General features: G+C 47.0%; 5 non-coding genes across 5 annotated transcripts; 2 read left to right on the top strand and 3 right to left on the bottom strand.

Annotated features, from left to right (window-relative positions):
* The first annotated feature begins 427 nt into the window (after positions 1-427).
* On the top strand, positions 428-541 carry LOC128766513 (U5 spliceosomal RNA). Its single transcript, XR_008416011.1, has one exon. It is a non-coding gene; the product is annotated as a U5 spliceosomal RNA (small nuclear RNA).
* Positions 542-4581: 4040 nt separating this feature from the next.
* trnai-aau (transfer RNA isoleucine (anticodon AAU)) lies at positions 4582-4655 on the top strand. The gene has a single exon. It is a non-coding gene; the product is annotated as a tRNA-Ile (tRNA).
* Positions 4656-6725: 2070 nt separating this feature from the next.
* On the bottom strand, positions 6726-6798 carry trnar-acg (transfer RNA arginine (anticodon ACG)). Its single transcript has one exon. It is a non-coding gene; the product is annotated as a tRNA-Arg (tRNA).
* Positions 6799-10837: 4039 nt separating this feature from the next.
* trnak-uuu (transfer RNA lysine (anticodon UUU)) lies at positions 10838-10926 on the bottom strand. The gene is given in 2 exon segments: positions 10838-10873; positions 10890-10926. It is a non-coding gene; the product is annotated as a tRNA-Lys (tRNA).
* A 4846-nt stretch (positions 10927-15772) lies between these two features.
* Positions 15773-15844, bottom strand: trnae-cuc (transfer RNA glutamic acid (anticodon CUC)). Its single transcript has one exon. It is a non-coding gene; the product is annotated as a tRNA-Glu (tRNA).
* Between the last annotated feature and the right edge of the window lie 117 nt (positions 15845-15961).

Genomic DNA, 15961 nt, shown 5'->3' with positions numbered 1-15961 from the left:
GTGACTATATAAGTATTTAACAGTTAACATGAGAGAAGTTTCACAGTTGTGTATATATATATATATATATCAAGAAAATGCAGTGTTTACCCTCAAATCCTACGGTCCATAAATGAACAAGGGTGCCAAAACACCCTATCAGGTCAGGGTTGTGTTCAATGTCATGATGTTGAGGCCGGAGTTTGAAATGTTTCGGTGGTCCAGTATCTTCCTGTGCAAATCCTGAATTGATTCTTCCGTGAATACCGGGCACAGTACTATTTCAACCACCTCCTTCAAGTCCATCAGCACAGTCCATGCTCCGTGTCCTTCAGGTACCATATGAAAGGGAGCAATCTCAGCATCAGACATCACAACGTTTAGAGAATGAAGCTCAAGTATTCCAACCCACATTCATAACACTCACACTGCTATATTTTGAAGTAGTTCACTCATGTTTCTCTTCAGATTGTATAAATCTTTCGCCTTTTACTAAAGATTTCCGTGGAGAGGAACAACATGAGTTTTTACAAATTTTTTGATGTCCTACTCTTGTAGGGCTTCTTATTGTGTTCAATGTAACCTGTCTGGTTAACAACTTTGGATCACAAGTGCAGAGTTGTTATTCCCAAGATGTGTATCTATGAAGTAGCAGAGTGTTTTGTCTAACTTCAATTGAGCCATCACTCCATTTCCATGGTTTTCAGAACATGTTTTCCTGCTCTCAAAGTGTCTCTCTTTTTGTAGAGATCCTCATTCTCATGCCTCTGTGACGTAACTGGTTAGTGTGTTTGGCTGTTGAGGGAAAGGCTGGTGGTTAGAGACCACCCTGGGATGGAGATCCACTTTGGTTCCGTGACGAACCTCACGGTTTGTAGGGCAGGTGATCGGTTGGTGATTTCACAGTGTTGTCGGCCCGTACCTTCCCCAGGGGACTGGAATGTTTGATTTTTGCATTCAAAGGGTTTCACCCAATACTTTGAGGAAACTGCATGAAAAGATCAGACCCTGCCTTCAATCGTTGGACTGTCACGGCATACAGTCTGGTTGAACTCCAGTCAGCTGAAGACCAATGAAGTCACACACACTGTGTTACGTGATGGTTCCACACAGCGTAAATGCTGTGATTTAAGGTTGCCAAAGAGCAAAGTTCAGGCCATCTCATCAGCTCTTCAAGACAGTCCTCTTAAACAGGTGTCACCAAACTGTCCCAGACAGAGCTGTAGGTTTTTGTACCATGCACACACAGTTTAACCAATCAGGTGTCAATTTGGAGACCCCAACTCTTAACCATCGTTCCATGAACACATGTGAACCGGGGATCATCTTCTGTTATTATGATTATTATTATAAATATAATATCCACACAGACAGTCCCTTGTCCCATGATCACAGACATGGTTCATCATACCTGAGGCTGTATCTGCATGGTGCTACTTGTGCTATTTGAGTGTTTTTACAGATATATTTGACGGCATTTCATTTGTATGCAGGAACCAAAGCATGTGCCTGAAAATGTGTTCAATTATTCCATGCAGCGAGCGCATTGAGCAACTAAATAAAACCACCTCTTAAAACTATCTTCTCCACAGCGTGGAGCTGGGATTACTAGTGAGTCCCTCAATATTGGCTGAACCATGAAAGTCATGTATTACGGTCAACAGCTGTTGTTGGTTGGGGCTCGAATGCGAGCGCCTGGTGGTCGGGCCTCTGCCCATGGGGCCCGGCCGGGCCAAGCCCGAACGAATGACATGGGCCGTCCCTCCTGCGGACCCACCACCCACAGAGGGAGTCATAGGGGTCGGGTGCAAAGAGAACTAGGTGGCAGTCGAGGCCGGGGGGCCCTACGACCTGGTTCGTGTGGACATTCTCTGGCTCTTGGAACATGGAATGTCACTTCGCTGGGGGGGAAAGAGCCTGAGCTTGTGCGGGAGGTTGAGAGGTACCGGCTAGATATAGTCGGGCTCTCCTCCACGCACAGCCTGGGCTCTGGAACCCAACTCCTCGAGAAAGGCTGGACCCTCTACTTTTCTGGAGTTGTCCGCGGGGAGAGGCGGCGGGCTGGCGTAGGCTTGCTCATAGCCCCGCAGCTCTGCAGCTTCGTGTTGGGGTTCACCCCGGTGAACGAGAGGGTCGCGTCCCTACGCCTACGGGTTGGGAACAGGTGTCTCACAGCGGTTGCGGCTTACGGGCCGAACAGCAGTGCAGACTACCCGGCTTTCTTGGAGTCACTGGGAGGGGTACTCGACAGTGCCCCAACCAGGGACTCCATTGTTCTACTGGGAGACTTCAACGCCCACGTGGGCAATGACAGCAAGACTTGGAGGGGCGTGATTGGGAAGAACGGCCTACCCGATCTGAACCTGAGCGGTGTTCTATTACTGGACTTCTGTGCCACCGACAGTTTGTCCATAACGAACACCATGTTTGAGCACAAGGGTGTCCATAAGTGCTCATGGCACCAGGACACCCTTGGCCGGAGGTCTATGATAGACTTTGTGATCGTGTCATCTGACCTTCGGCCACGTGTCTCGGACACTCGGGTGAAGAGAGGGGCAGAGCTGTCAACCGATCACCACCTGGTGGTGAGTGTGATCCGCTGGCAGGGGAGGAAGCCGGTCAGACCGGGCAGGCCCAAACGTATTGTGAGGGTCTGCTGGGAACGCCTGGCGGAACCCACTGTCAGTGGGGTCTTTAACTCCCACCTTCGGGAGAGTTTCTTCCAGATCCCGAGGGAGGTAGGTGACATGGAGTCTGAGTGGGCCATGTTCTCCTCCTCCATTGTCAGTGCGGCTGCACGTAGTTGTGGTCGCAAGGTCTCCGGTGCCTGTCGCGGCTGCAATCCCCGAACCCGGTGGTGGACACCGAAAGGAAGGGATTCCGTCAGGCTGAAGAAGGAGTCCTATCGGGTCTTGATGGCTTGTGGGACTCCTGAGGCAGCAGACGTGTACTGGCAGGCCAGGCGTGACGCTTCCCGTGCAGTCTTGGAGGCAAAAACTCGGGTCTGGGAGGAGTTCGGAGAGGCCATGGAGGAGGACTATTGGTCAGCCTCGAAGAAATTCTGGCAAACCGTCCGTCGCCTCAGAAGGGGGAAGCAGTGCCTCACCAGTGCTGTTTACAGCGGGGGGGGGGGAGACTGCTGACCTCGACTGGTGATGTTGTCGGGCGATGGAAAGAATACTTCGAGGGTCTCCTCAATCCCGTCGTCATGTCTTCCACTCAGGAAGCGGGGATTGAGGACTTGGATGGCTCTCTCATCACCCGGGCCGAAGTCACCGAGGTTGTTCGTAAGCTCCTCTGAGGTAGGGCCCCGGGAGTGGATGAGATCCGTCCGGAGTATCTGAAATCCCTGGATGTTGTAGGGCTGTCGTGGCTGACACGTCTCTGCAACATCGCGTGGCAGTCGAGGACAGTGCCTCTGGATTGGCAGACCGGGGTGGTGGTCCCCCTGTTTAAGAAGGGGGACCGGAGGGTGTGTTCCAACTACAGGAGGATCACACTCCTCAGCCTCCCTGGAAAGGTCTATTCCAGGGTACTAGAGAGGAGACTTCGGCCAATAGTCGAACCTTGGATCCAGGAGGAACAGTGTGGTTTTCGTCCCGGTCGTGGAACACTGGACCAGCTCTATACCCTCCATCGGGTGCTCGAGGGTTCATGGGAGTTCGCCCAACCAGTCCACATGTGCTTTGTGGATTTGGAGAAGGCGTTCGACCGTGTCCCTCGTGATGTCCTGTGGGGGGTGCTCCGGGAATATGGGGTGCAAGACCCTCTGCTAGGGGCTGTCCGCTCCTTGTATGACCGGAGCACGAGCATGGTTCGCATTGCCGGCAGTAAATCAGACCTGTTCCCGGTGCATGTTGGTCTCCGCCAGGGCTGCCCTTTGTCACCGGTTCTGTTCATCACTTTTATGGACAGAATTTCTAGGCGTAGCCAGGGGTCGGAGGGGATCCGGTTCGGGAACCACAGAATTTCATCTCTGCTATTTGCGGACGATGTTGTTCTGCTGGCCTCATCGGACCGGGACCTTCAGCATGCGCTGGGTCGGTTTGCAGCCGAGTGTGAAGCGGCCGGGATGAGGATCAGCACCTCCAAGTCTGAGGCCATGGTTCTCGACCGGAACACGGTGGTTTGCTCTCTCCAGGTTGGTGGAGAGTTCTTGCCCCAAGTGGCGGAGTTTAAGTATCTCGGGGTCTTGTTCTCGAGTGAGGGAAAAAGGGAGCGTGAGATTGATAGACGGGTTTGTGCGGACCGGGAAGTTTGGGCTTCCCTGCTCCGAATGCTGCCTCCGCGACCCGACCCCGGATAAGCAGCAGAAGAAGGTGAAGGTGAAGCTGTTGTTGCATGGCCTGACTGCTAATGCATGGTACTTGTCAGAGACTGATGTTTGAGCTTTAGCTTCTGTGCAGCAACTGTGAGTACAATCCCGGATCAGCCCTAATTCCACTGCCACATCTGACTATCTCCTTCATCATCTTTGAACCTCAGTGGTGATCTTTCTCTTCTGCATTTATGCAGGACTTCAACATCGAAGGTCCTTTGTTCAACTTGTTCCATCGCTCCTCTCCTTATCTCCAGAACAGCAATACAATAACTCCTGCAACTGGCCGGTTAGCTCAGATGGTTAGAGCGTGGTGCTAATAACGCCAAGGCCATGGGTTCCACCCCCATACTGGCCACTGTTACATTTTAGATGTTAAACTTCCCCCACTTCATCTCTGTTATTCAATGCTCATCCCTCAGTGAAGCTCCTCACAGAGGCCTCTCTTCTTCTGTATTTGCCTTACACCAGCCCCTGAGATCACACGCCTCATGCTCCACTGACTCACTGTTTTAATGACAGGATATTGCACATCCCAACCTTAAGACTGACCTGAATGCTGGCTAAATATTAAACATATAGAGCTTTCTGGATCGCATTTTTGTGTATCGCTAGTACAATGATGTCATCACACTCTGTTGTCATTCATGAGAGGAGGAGGATGGACCTTCCTCCTGCCTCACCTGGTGCTGCTGCTGCATCTCCTCCAACTTTCCAACTTCCATTATGTGCAGGACACCAAAGAAAGAGACCAACTGAGGGAGGGTCCCCGGATGCTGATGCTGAGCTCAAGCATCTTCTCATGAACTCCCTCCACAAACCCAGCTCAGAAGATGAGATAGTTTTGCAGCTCCTGGTTGCTTCGATGCAGATATTGTCATCACAAATAAAAGAGCACATCATTGACAAGTTATTTTACCAAGCAAAACAACAGCTGACTGAAATTGGGATCATTTGGATCCTTCATTTATTTCCTTTGTAGCCACAGTCTCATGAAAGGAACCTGACATCGCCCCCCTTTCCTCCCCCTCTCTTGACCCTCGTCCCTGCTCGGAAGATCCTTCAGAACACACCGACATAGTTCACTTCAGGTCTGATTATGATTCTGGGTGTAATGGATGAGTATAAATGAATGAGTTACTTTATTTTTGCAAATAAACAGTTTGACATTGAACATTTCTTTTTGTGGAAAATGGCTTCACAGAAAAAAATCAATCAAAAGCACAATGTCAACAAACTGAGTTGAACGCAGCTTTGTTTTATTGCAGAGATGATTTCTAATGTGCAAGGACCTTTGCTCTGTTCAACAGGTGGGTGACTCTTGAACGAGCAGTTGTGGTGCACTGATAACTGTTTGTTCACAAAGGAGATGCTTCATCTTCAACAAAAACATGTGGTCTGTGGCAGTGGTCCTCTGGTCAGCTCCTGGAAGTGGACGGTCTCACCAACACTGAAGCAGTTGGTGATGAATCTTCTGTTACAGAATTTCTGCAAAATATAAACCATACATGGATATTTAAACATGTATATGTAGGTGATAATTTAACAAAGTATATATCAACCATACAACAGTATATCAACTCACAGGATGAATTGTTTCATCACAATGCATTTAACTGTTGCATTAATTGATTACCACAAAACGGCGCTAACTGACAAGACTCAAAGAAAATATAAATGTTGTTTCAAATACTACTTGTGTACAAATTATTGACGATGACAGATTATGTATCTCTGAAAATTACTTCAAGCACACAGCTGATACGTCCGTGGAGTTCATGAATTGATGACAGTTCAGAAAGACTCGTACACAAGTCGGCGTACACAACTACAAAGCTAGTTGCTGACCGAAGACAGACGTTCACCAGAGGACAGACCGCAGGTACTTGGTGTCCTGTATTCGACCACTGATCTGGACCAACAGGTCGTTCCAACTAGCAGCGGTTCCGCCTGAAGTACCACTCGAAGTGGCCGTATCCCAGTGACGCTGCTGGAGGAGGTGGTTAAATCCACCAGTGTAAGCGGCTCTGGCCAATGCTACGAAATGAGAGACATCTTTTTCTATGTTTTCATTTAATAAGTAGCGATAGTTGAGCACTGGCTCCGCCATTTTCAATCCACCGTCCACAACAACTTCAGAACACGCCCCTTTGGCGACGTGTTCGAACCTTGCAGGTGACAACTAATCACGACCTGAGCAAGCTACCAGCTACTGACGACGCGACGGCGACTAAAAAGTTGGGGTTGCTGCAGCCACAATGCAGAGTACGAACCAATGTTCGGAAACATATTTCTTACACAATCGAAAACGCCATCTCACCACATTTCTCTCACACAAGCGTCGACGAGACAAGTTGCATAGCATGCAGTGCACAAATATTCTTCCCGTGTTTTACTTCCACATCAAGGATGACAGTTAAAAACAGGGCGAGCTAGCCAGGAGTCGAACCTGGAATCTCCTGATCCGTAGTCAGGCGCGTTATCCATTGCGCCACTAGCCCAGTGTTCTTGCTCAATTCCATATGAACTGACTTGAGTGAAAGTTGGGTATCAGATGCCTCACAACATTCCAAAGCAGTTCAACCCCAATGCCAGAATGAAAAGAAACTTTCTGTGCTTGAATCCTTGAAGCCTTGGGTGAACCACCTCCTGACAATGGTGCCTCCCCTGCCATCTCAGTTTGACTCGCTTAACTCAATATCCTGAGAATATTCCTCGTTTCCAAAGCCACTGTATCGCGTGCCCTACATAAATTAAGCAAAAACCATCTAAAAATAAAAAGCACACCAACTCCCCATCGGGGAATCGAACCCTAGTCTACCGCATGACAGGTGGAGATACTGTCCACTATATTAACAAGGATGCTGCTTAATCTCAGGGCCGTGGGTTTGAGCTCCACGTCAACTATTTAGCCGCCTCATATGGAGATTGTCTACAAAATATTTCTGTCCTGTCTTGTACATTGATGCTGATGATGGATGAGGAGGACTCAACATGCCACCTGCCTCTTGTTCCACCCAACTCACTCATTCACTCATTGTAACACATTCCTCTCCTGAGTCCTCAGAAGTTGGCCTGGTAGCCAGAGTCAACTTTTCAAGATACATTGATGCAAATAAAAATACATTAATGGACAAATGCTAACACTACCTTGACAGGGAGTAAGAGAGAGAGAGACACCCTAGACCAGGGGTCTCAAACCGGTCCGCTAAGAGCCACGGTGGCTGCAGGTTTTTGTTCCAACCAAGAGGACAACTTTTCACCAACCAGGTGTCTCAGGGGTAAAATCACTTGATTGTCAGTCAGGTGCTGTTTTTTCAGCTGCGCCTGATTGGTTAAACAGTCTGAGCTTGTTTGGTTGGAACAAAAACCTGCACCTCCCTGGCCCTTTGAGGACCGGATTGCCTACCCCTGGTCTCGTGGTTCGTAACCTGCGTTGTGGCCGCAGCAACTTACTGACTGAGCTACCGAAGCATGTGTTGAATCCAATGTACTAGATTGTGATTCGATGCAGAAATGTCTTGAATCCTTGCTGGAGAAACACACACTTTTGTGACGTTTCCAACTCAAGTTTTGACCAAATGGCCTCATTGTTTCCTGCACATAAACATCAGAAATTGAGAAACTGCACTGAGAACAAATCAGAGGAATACAAGAATATAAGACAAACATTATCACAAACTTAAAGCAAAGCAAAAGAAGAGGTTCCAAACCACCGTGGAAGATTGTTCTCATGTGTTGCAGTGATTGCTTTTTTTTTTTTAATTCCTTCACCACCGAAGGTTTTTAAATTGAGTCGTCACAATCCCGTCAGTTTTTTTTTTTTATTCCGTTTTTTATAATACTTATTTTCAGTGTGTTTTGCAACTTTTGGGTCCAGAACCAATATTAAGTTGATGTTCATATGTACCCATCACACTGTGATGCTAAATGCCATCAGGAACAGGCCGGTTAACAGCTCTGTTGATTCTTTTTTTCCCTCCATTGAATTATTTCAGCTCCCCCTAAAGATGGACATGGTTGGGTCTAAAAAAATGGATGTAATATAAAAATGTGAAAAATGTACCTGAAGACTCTCTCGACAGTGATTTGAATGGTTCATCTTCCTGTGAAAAGAAGCCAGCAGAATCTTTGTTAGTACAGTGGAAAGCATCTTCACGTGGAAGACCGGGATTCGATTGCCCGAGTTCATTTTCTTTACTTCAGGATGATGAAGACTGTCAGAGGAACACGGTTGTACACAGCTCAAATGTGGCACAGCTCGTCTTCTTCCTGGTAATTTGCTTGTGGCAGAGTTGAGTCAGAAACAGAGCAAAGGTATCAGGTAAAGAAATTGTAGAAAGTATTGGAGACCATACTTTCTCTCAGTTCTTTCCACCACATCAGGAGGCCTTGGTTGAATGTCTCAGCTGGTGACCACACCACAGCCAACTCTCAGTATCTCTTCAGTGTCACTGCTCACTCTCAGACATATTGATCAGCTCCATGATGTTATGTTCATGACGAGCTTGAGATGAAGAAAACCACAAGATGAGACAAAATAGCATCTTGTAACAATTCCCCTCTAATTCTGATGCCAGTCAAAGCATGAATACTTTTAAACAAAGGCACCCAGAACCATGACATGGCGATGGGAACAGAGACAACTGAATTAGAATGAGAGGAGATCGAGTCTTTGTTGTCATTGTACATTAGCGAGTCACTTGCCCAGTGTAGTTTTCCCTGTTGAACATTGTCTATCAGCCTCACAGTCGGTTCCCTGTTCAAACAAGCACACGGAGTTAAACCAATCATGTGTCAGGTGAAACACACTGTGCTGCCCCAGAGAATCACTTCAGCAGACGTTTGTAAATAGTTATGCAACTACCAAACGTCATCTCGCTCTAATACGTGCAATGTTCTGGTTTGATCTGGAAAATCTCCTGCTCTTCCACTCCCTCACAGTCAGAAGGCTGCATTCAAGTACCAAAACAGGATACTCTTTAAGATCACATGAGTCAGATCTCTGTAGCACTGACGGATTTGGTTAGGTTCAATAAAAGTAGTGAATCTGGTTCATGTCTCTACTGAGTTCTAATACCAACAGCTCAGTTTTCCAAGGCTCCAAATGTCTCCTTGTGTGACCTTGTATGGCCGACTTGTTCATCGCCTTTGTGCTAATGGTTCCTCTCCTGCTAAAAAGTGTGTATGAAGGGCTCATTGGTCTAGGAGTATGATTCTCGCTCCGGGTGCGAGAGGTCCCGGGTTCGAGTCCCGGATGAACCCTCTGTCAGATAATGGTTTTAGAGCTCAGGTTTCTGTGCACCCTCTGCCAGTGCATTGCCCAATACCGCCGAGACTTTGGGGGTAACTTTTCAAATAAATAATATCCTGGAAAATCATGCACAAGATTCTGATGCATCAGTGGCTCATTGGTTAAGAACCATGATTATCATCTCATTGTCACGTCAGTGACAAACACTTAATAACACAATGACAATGTTATGGTACGTTATGTTTCAACATTTAATGTGATTCGACGTCTTAGAATGGTGTTTAACTGAAACTTTGCTGGAAGTGCTGCTAAAAACGCTCCAAATTCTTTCAACTTATTTCCAACTACTTGATGAAGTCAAATAAACTCAAAACTAGCTTGTCAATTCTTATTTCAGCGTTTGCTTCTTTCTTCATTTGAGTGAAAAGATCTTAAAGTCAGAGCGACTAAACAAGATTATTGTTCTTAATTCAAGAGTTCTCATTATTAGCTTTTCTTTCTCAAAATGAGACAAAGCATTCACACGAAACAAACCAAGCAAACAGAATTCACATTGTCAACAATTATTTATTCAATTAAATTGTTGAAAAAGTGCCTTGTGATAGCTGCAGGTAGTGAGCAAACTTCACTGAGACAACAAACATCACAGGTCATAATGTCTAGAATGCAAGTAATGTGTTGTTACATTGTTTAAAAAAACCCTCATAAGACATTATCTTATCTTACAGCAGTGGTAGAAGATTCAGGTTTGTTCAGCTTCAGAGCAAAGGTCATTTAACCAATCTGACTTGAACAGTTACACCGCTACCCATTTACATGAATCACACATTCATTATTACCAGAACGTCGAAATTAAAAATGTACTTACTTTCATCTTGAACACACAGACACTACACTGAAAAAACTCCTGAACTGGCCAAGACTTACAATCTCATATCTAGGCTAAAGTTCTTATTGATCATGTTTTGAGAATAATATACTATGTAAGACCAAATTGTATAAGATTATTAAGATTGTTTTAAGAATATTTCTACTGTTTTTTTCTTACTTAGTTAATCTCACCTTAGTAAATCTCAAAGTTAGTTATTTTAAGTGTAAATCAAGCCAAATCGTTTACGACTTCAGGCCACCCTGTTTTTTTTAAGACTGTTTCGAACGTGTTTCAACACCAGCAACAAATGTTTAAGAGGATTGTCATGAAGGTGAAAGTGAGTCACAGTATCAGAGCCTGAACCAAGTCCTTTTGCAACCAGTAAAACTGGCCGACTGGGCCAGCGGCAAAGCATCGCCTTAACAGGGACTTGAACCCTGGACCCTCAGATTAAAAGATAAAAAGATTAAAAGTCTGATGCTCTACCGACTGAGCTATCCAGGCTCCTAGGGAGGTGTGATGTGTCGAACCTGATGCAGTGTCTGTGTGTTCCTGTGTCTTAGCCGATGTTTGTGGTGAGCACATGACAAACCTGATATCAGCTTTGATTTGTAACCCGTGGCGACAAACTGCTCATTTTCCTCAACTTCCTTGAACCAGATGATTTTTATCGTTAGTTGTGACTTGTTGGTTTTAGGAGACGACATTACCTCAATGTGAGCAACCGTTCTCTTGATTCCTGCTCAATAGGGGAACTTCTGATGTCATGATGACATTGAACTAGGCAGAGTCTGGAGGAGTGAACACATTCATGATTCTCACTTTCTTGGTCCAGTAAAAACCTTCCACCAATAAAACTCTTCCTGGGATTATTTCTCTGGATCTTATAATTTCCCAGGTGTTTTTAAAGAATATTCCCAGCCTTGTCCCCACACAATGGACAGTCGGATAAAATATTCCTGAAATATAAAAAGAATGAACCACAAAACTCTTATGACAGATGGCGCCGACGAAGGCTGGCCTGGAATTACCGTGCGTGTTATTTTGTTTATTTTTGTGTTTTGATGGAGCATCTGCGTGTTCGTACACACGAGATCAGTTGATGAACATCAGGGCTATGACTCCGTCTGACTTACTACCAGTATTTTTGGTGTCAGTTGCGGAGTTAGTTTATCTTTTGGCGGGGCGGAAGAAACTGAGGAGGAGAGGGAAACGTGCCGGTGCGCTCGTTCGCCTTCGTCGAAGAGGATCGCGCACTCCACTTCCCGGGATAATCCTCTCCAACGTCCGCTCGCTCAGCAATAAGATGGATGAATTGGCGCTGATGTTGAGACGGAACAGAGACTTCTCCTCCTCTTGTGTTTTGTGTTTCACGGAGACGTGGTTGAGCGATCTCATCCCGGACACTGCGCTTCATCTGGAGGGTTTCCAGCTTCACCGCGCGGACCGGGTTCCGGAGCTCACCGGCAAAACCAAAGGCGGAGGACTGTGTTTCTACATCAACAATCGCTGGTGTACGGACGTGACGGTGATCTTCCAGCACTGCTCTCCCTCTCTGGAATGTCTGATCGTCAACTGTAAGCCGTTTTACTCCCCACGTGAGTTCGCTTCATTCATTCTGGCTGCCGTATATATCCCGCCCAGCGCGGATGTACGTGAGGCTCAGAGTGCGCTCGCGGATCAGGTCCTGCATGTGGAGCGAACTTTCCCGGACTCTCCTGTGATTGTGCTTGGTGACTTCAACAAGGCAAATCTGAGTGAGGAGCTTCCCAGGTACAGGCAGGTTGTAAAATGTCCCACCAGAGAGCAGAGCGTGCTGGATCACTGTTACTCATCGCTCCGCAACTCCTATACCGCCCTCCCTCGAGCTGCACTGGGACTCTCTGACCACTTGATGGTTCATCTTGTTCCTACATACAAGCAGAAGCTGAAGCTGGCAAAGCCCGTTGTGAGGAGCAAGAGGATCTGGACAAGTGAAGCTAAAGAGGAGCTGCAGTCTTGCATGGAGACCACAGACTGGGAGGTGTTCAGGGCTGCGACCAATAATCTGGATGAGTATACAGACACTGTGACTTCATGGATCAGCTACTGTGAAGAGTGCATAGTTCCAACGCGCACCAAGGTGAGTTATGCAAATGACAAACCTTGGTTCACAACTAAACTCAGCCAGATTAGACGGGAGAAGGAGGCAGCTCGCAAGAGTGGGGACAGGAACTGCTACAAAGAGATGAAGTATCGGTTTCAGAGGGAGCTGAAGAAAGCTAAGGCCGCATACTCTGACAAACTCACGCAGCAGTTCTCAGCCAATGACTCGGCTGCGGTGTGGAGAGGGCTCAAGGTGGTCACTAACTACAAGCCACGTGCCCCCCACACTCTGAACAACCTCACTCTTGCAAAGGACCTGAACAACTTTTATTGTCGCTTTGAGCAGCCATTTTGCCCCAGCACCTCTGTGGTCTCTCCAGCCCCATGTTCCACTTTACAACAAAGGACTGTGCTGTCTCTTAGTGACACAACTAAGACCAACGATGTCACTGAGACAGCAAAGATCACAGTCACTTTTGATGAGCCACCCCCTCACCTCCCCCCTCTTTCTCTTGACATCATGGAGCAAGACGTGCGCACTCAGTTCAGGAGGCTGAACCTTCGGAAGGCGGCAGGTCCGGACAGAGTTTCCCCTGCCATCCTGAATCATTGTGCTGCTGAGCTGGCTCCAGTGTTCACGGACATCTTCAATGCTTCCTTGGTGTCCTGTCATGTTCCTGCCTGCTTTAAGTCCTCCACTATCATCCCTGTTCCCAAGAAGGCCAGGATCACTGGACTGAATGACTACAGACCGGTGGCACTGACGTCTGTGGTCATGAAGTCCTTTGAGCGCCTGGTTCTCTCTCACCTGAAGTCCATCACTGCTTCTCACCTGGACTCATTGCAGTTTGCCTACAGAGCCAACAGATCTGTGGACGATGCAGTGAACCAGGCCCTTCATTTCGTTCTGGAGCATCTGGACTCCCCAGGAACCTATGCCAGGATCCTGTTTGTGGACTTCAGCTCTGCCTTTAATACAATTCTTCCAACTCTGCTTGAAGACAAGCTTCGCCAGCTGGACGTGCCTGACTCCCTCTGCAGATGGATTACAGACTTCCTGACCAGCCGAAGTCAGCGTGTGCGGCTGGGGACGACTGTCTCTGACACTCGGACCCTCAACATTGGGTCTCCTCAGGGCTGTGTTCTCTCTCCATGGCTCTTCTCCCTGTACACTAACTGCTGCACCTCCAGCCACGAGTCCGTGAAGCTGATCAAGTTTGCGGACGACACCACCATCATCGGGCTCATCTCAGATGGAGATGAGTCGGCTTACAGGAGGGAGGTGGAGCGGCTGGTGTCTTGGTGCAGCCACAACAACCTGGAGCTCAACGCTCAGAAGACAGTGGAGATGGTCATGGACTTCAGGAGAGTAACAGCTCCTCTGTCCCCTCTCATTTTGGCTGGTTCACCTATTCCTATTGTAGACTCCTTCTGCTTCCTGGGAACCACCATCACTGAGGACCTCAAATGGGAGCCAACCATCAGGTCCCTCATCAGGAAGGCCCAGCAGAGAATGTTCTTTCTGAGGCAGCTACGAAAACTACGACTGCCGAAGAAGTTGCTGGTGGAGTTCTACACAGCCATCATCCAGTCCATCCTCACCTCCTCTATCACCGTCTGGTACAACAGTGCCACCTCCAGGGACAAGAGCAGACTGCAGCGCATCGTACGTTCTGCTGAGAAGGTGATCGGTTGCAGCCTGCCACCTCTTCATGACCTGTATGCCTCTAGGACCCAGAGACGTGCAGGTCGGATCAGAGCCGACCCTTCTCACCCTGGACATAGACTGTTTGTTCCTCTTCCCTCTGGCAGGAGGCTACGGTCCATCCAGACCAGAACCTCCCGTCACAGGAACAGCTTCTTTCCCTCGGCCGTCAGATTGTTAAATTCATGAACAGCCTTGTTGTAATGTTATTCTATTTATTTTATTTTATTTGTTTTTTGTTGCACTTTATTCCAAGGCACTTTCCTAGTCAGTGGGCTCCCCACTGACCATGGCAATAAATTTGATTCTGATTCTGATTCTGATTCTGATTCTGATTCTGATTCTGATGTGAATGCTAAACACTGCTGACAGGATCCTTGTTAGTATAGTGGACAGTAACTCCGCCTGTCACGCGGAAGACCAGGGTTTTTTTCAGGATGGTTTTTGCTTTATATCCGTACGCAAGTAACATCCAACTCACAACCTGCTTGACTTACGTCCACCCGTACTTACGAGCGATGGCAGCAGATGCTTATTTGTTTTTAATTCAATGTCTGGCACCGCAGCAGGCCACACAACCAGGCCGGTGACCGTCACTGTTATAAAATGATTATGTTTTTACTAGTTACTTTGAAAGTAATGAGTAACTTAAGTAACAAAGTTGCTTTTCAATGAGGTGAATAACTAACTGTAACGAAGTTACTGATTTAAAGTAACTTGCCCAACACTGGTTACCAGTGCTCTACTGGGGAGGCGGGGTCCTTAGACGCTGCAGCAACGATGAAGGAGACACATGTGATACAGGTGATCCGAACTTCTGACTAGTTGCCATCCATCGTCTGTTCAACATGTTTGCATCTCCCTCGTAGATGAACATTGGACTTTAGACTGCATTTAAAAGGAAGAGATCTTCAGATGGTCGCGGAGGACAAGTTCAGGTCAGATTGAGCACCAATGCTTGATACTCTCCTCACAAACACAAGAGCTCCTCAGAACTAATGTTATTTAGCTGGCCAGCACAAGATACAGACATTCATACATATATCTGCATTGATTTCTTTCCAAGACAAACCAAACTTTTTAAATATCAGGACAATTTGTTTGAGGTTTAAAAGCTTCCATGGAGAAAACATATTTCTGTCCTTTCTTTGGCGCAGCACTTTATGTTATTGGAAAAAGAACATTTTTTTTGTTTGTTTTTGATGCTCATAAATATTGTATGTGATTGTATGATGTGTGTGATGGATGTCTTTCGATTTCAGAAGTTTCATAAATCTGAAATAGACAGCACACTGCGATCAGACCCGAACTAAAGATCTTCTCACTGGTTAGACTGACACCAGCTGTCTGAGGCAGTGGTTGTTAGTCGACGTGTTTATTTAGACTGACACAGGTTCGACAACAAAGGTATCAAATGAATATGTTAGAGTTCTCATTTAGCGTGTGAGACGTCGTGGGATTTATGCCTGCATTCTCTCAAGTTAAGGGAGGTTTGGAAGAGGTGAGTAATCACAACAATCTGTCATTAAACAACATCAACAGACCGCAACGATCGTCGCTTTCCCATACCGGGAGTCGTACCCGGGCCGCCTGGGTGAGAACCAGGAATCCTGACCGCTAGACCATATGGGACACATTCAGCAGTTCAGATGAGATTTCAACTGTCAAAGATATCTGTAAAACCACTCAAATAGCACAAGTCGTACCATGCACACACAGCTTCAGGTATGATGAACCATGTCTATGATC

Source organism: Synchiropus splendidus, chromosome 10 (genome assembly GCF_027744825.2).
Source record: "Synchiropus splendidus isolate RoL2022-P1 chromosome 10, RoL_Sspl_1.0, whole genome shotgun sequence".
NCBI classification, from domain to species: Eukaryota; Metazoa; Chordata; class Actinopteri; order Syngnathiformes; family Callionymidae; genus Synchiropus; species Synchiropus splendidus.
This window is presented reverse-complemented; position numbering and strand designations above follow the sequence as displayed.